The sequence below is a fragment of the Coregonus lavaretus genome (genome assembly GCF_964263955.1).
Source record: "Coregonus lavaretus genome assembly, chromosome: 2".
Classification (NCBI taxonomy): domain Eukaryota; kingdom Metazoa; phylum Chordata; class Actinopteri; order Salmoniformes; family Salmonidae; genus Coregonus; species Coregonus lavaretus.
This window is the reverse complement of record NC_139989.1, coordinates 10,854,173-10,857,408: the sequence shown is the minus strand read 5'-3', so window position 1 is coordinate 10,857,408 and position 3,236 is coordinate 10,854,173.

The window sequence follows — 3,236 nt, the reverse complement described above, 5'->3', positions numbered from 1 at the left end:
TCTCTCTCTCTCTCTCTCTCTCTCTCTCTCTCTCTCTCTCTGTTCTCCGTTCTTGCCCCTATCGCTTGGATACCAAGTGCCCAATGTAACCAGCCCTCCCTCTCCAAATACGGAAGTGCTGAACTTCCCCGCCCTGTAGAGGAAGGCTCGGCTCGACACACACCGTAACGTCTCGATCTGCCCGGAGTCAGCTGTATTTCACATACTCACTCCACAACACAGTGCTGTCTGGTGAGAACACAGAAAAGGAAGCAGACAGCATTGATAATGGAGTTACACTGATGGGGGTAGGGTGACATACTTCCTCTCCTTGGTCATCTGAACCACACACACACAGAGAGAGGGCTGGCTGTGTCACAGACACAATGCACAAACGCACACACGCAGAGAGGAGGAGGGGGGTTTGGAATAAGAGCCTATGTGGAGTTATCAGTCCCAGTGAGAGGGGTAGCCGTCCTGCTTATCTCTCCAGTGTGATTCAGAAGGGTTAGCAATGCCACCCAGACAGCCCCTTCATGCAGCGATGGACGGACACCCTCTCACCCCTTGGCGCCTGGTTTGGAGAGGTTTTGATAGTGTGACCGTGCGACTCCACTGTCTACAGCGTTCCTGTGTGTGAAGCCATGGGAACTCTCACTTCACATAAATGACCACAGAACAAAGTATTGTGTTACTGTTAAATCATTCTAGTATTTGAATTGCCCTTCCCAGGTAGAATAACAGCCCCAGGCCAGTATAAGCCCCAAAGGAGGCCGATAGAGTGTTCTGGCTACAAGGACACATCTGGCCTCACAGCCGAGTCAAACACAACTGCAACCCCTCCTCAGAATGACATCACCAATGTTCTGGAGGATCAATCTGGCTCTGAATACTGGAAGTCAGAGGGGAGGGGTGCCGCCTCCGGATGTGCAGAGAATAAATGCCTCCTGTAGCTCAGTTGGTAGAGCATGGCGCTTGCAACGCCAGGGTTGTGGGTTCGATTCCCACGGGGGGCCAGTATGAAAAATGTATGCACTCACTAACTGTAAGTCGCTCTGGATAAGAGCGTCTGCTAAATGACTAAAATGTAAATGCAAATGTTATGAGAGCAGCACTCTCACTTCCATATGAAGCAGCAGCCCATGACTGTAGTCACGTACACATTGACTGCTCAGGGTCAGTGTGTTTCTTCAGTTCAAGTGGTGCTCTGTTGCATTTGACTAGCCAACAGTGCTAAGAAAGTGAATCTGTCCATGGTGTTACTTCTAACTGCTTTTCAGTTGTAAAACTGACTATATGCAGTTGTTCTGTCTTTAGTCCTAGCATGTAGAATATCCTGAAATGTCCTGTCGACTGAACATTGATCTGTTCAACTTATGCATTCTTCACACTCGTGAGTTGACGTGCACAAAGAGTTGCACTTGTCCGGCGTAATCCGATACATGTTCTGGGAATCAGTGATTGCAAATTACATTAAGCAGGCAGTGAGGTAGGCTTTGTCAGGGGTGGCCAGGAGCGGATCATATTCCTCAGTCACTCACGCAGTAAAGGAGGATAGGCCTCAGCAGTGCTTTAGCTACCAAGGCTAACACATCTGGGAGGTAGCCTAGAGGATGGAGACGTGCAGAAGCTAACCAATGCTTTGCTGTGTTTTGTCCACATCTCACCCTCTCACAAGTGTTTTCCACCAGTACAGAAAAGTCACATGCATAGACATGCATGTTCATCCATATCAGTGTCTGATAATGCTGAGAAAGAAAATCCTGTTTTCAAGGAATCCCGTGCTATTGAGGACTCAATGTCCACTGAGAGAATTGACTGTAGCATGCAGACTACCCAAGGCTGTCTTAGTGTAAATGCTCTAGAGATCCCACACTCTGCCAGTGTGCCACAGCCTGAAGGGCTTAGAGAGAGACTAGAGGAATGTCTAATCATGAAGGATTTGATTTGTGTACGGAGAGAATCCCTCTTCGCATTCTGAAATTAGTCCAGGGGGGTTGGAGGGTAAGGAAAGACAATCAGGGGGGATATTGGAAAATACCTGGGAAACAATCAATCTACAACACTGTGGGAAACAATTGAACAGGGCTCTATGTGGCCAAATGGGTCAAAGGTTACCAAAGGGTTAAACAGTGAGGTGTCACAGATCAATGTGTTGAGGTCACACAGCATGCCGTCCAATGTAGGTCAGCAAGTAACTAAGGCCTGTTCCCTAAAGTATTATATTCATTGTGTATTACCAATAATCTATACAGCACCTGTGTCTCCTTTAAATAGGCAGGGAAGCATGAGAAGCTATCAGCTATCTTATTTTGCATGATTCTGACATGTATTTGAATTGAAATATGAATTGCTCCTGCTCTCTGGTAACAATTCTATAGGTTTTATTGATGTCAATATGGTCAAAGTCACAGGAGGCTGCTGAGGGGAGAATGGCTCATAATAATGGCCGGAACAATGCGAATGGAATGGCATCAAACACCTGGAAACCATGTGTTTGATGTATTTGATACCATTCCACTTATAGCACTCCAGTCATTACCATGAGCCACCAACCTCCTGTGGTCAAACTGATGATTAAGTAGGTGGCATATAGGCTATATAAACAGCATACCATATATAAATTGAAGCTGGAAGGCAATGCATGGAATGGAAGGGAAGGGTGTAGGGGATGGGACTTCAAGATAAGGTTACTACCTTTCAGAGTAAGAACTAAGAATACTATCTATTGCCCATTCCTGGCACAGCAGATTGTATCGTATTGCTTGCCCCGGCCGGAATAGGGAATATCGAGCGATGGGGAAACATCAGAAACACAGAGATAGGGTTTCTAATGGTTTCTAATGGATCCACGTCAAAGTACACAGTGGGCCATGTCTATAGACTCCGCTTTCTCAATGTTTATTTACACTTCCTGCCTGCCCATTGAGAAGATTACAGGCCAAGTCAATTACCCTTTTGATATTGGGGAAGAGATCTGAAACCTAAAGACTACCTAAAGACTCCAGCCACCCTAGTCATAGACTGTTCTCTCTGCTACCGCACGGCAAGCGGTAAGCGGTACCGGAGTGCCAAGTCTAGGTCCAAAAGACTCCTCAACAGCTTCTACCCCCAAGCCATAAGACTCCTGAACAGCTAATCATGGCTACCCGGACTATTTGCACTGCCCCCCCACCCCATCCTTTTTACGCTGCTGCTACTCTGTTAAGTATTTATGCATAGTCACTTTAACTCTACCCACATGTACATATTACCTC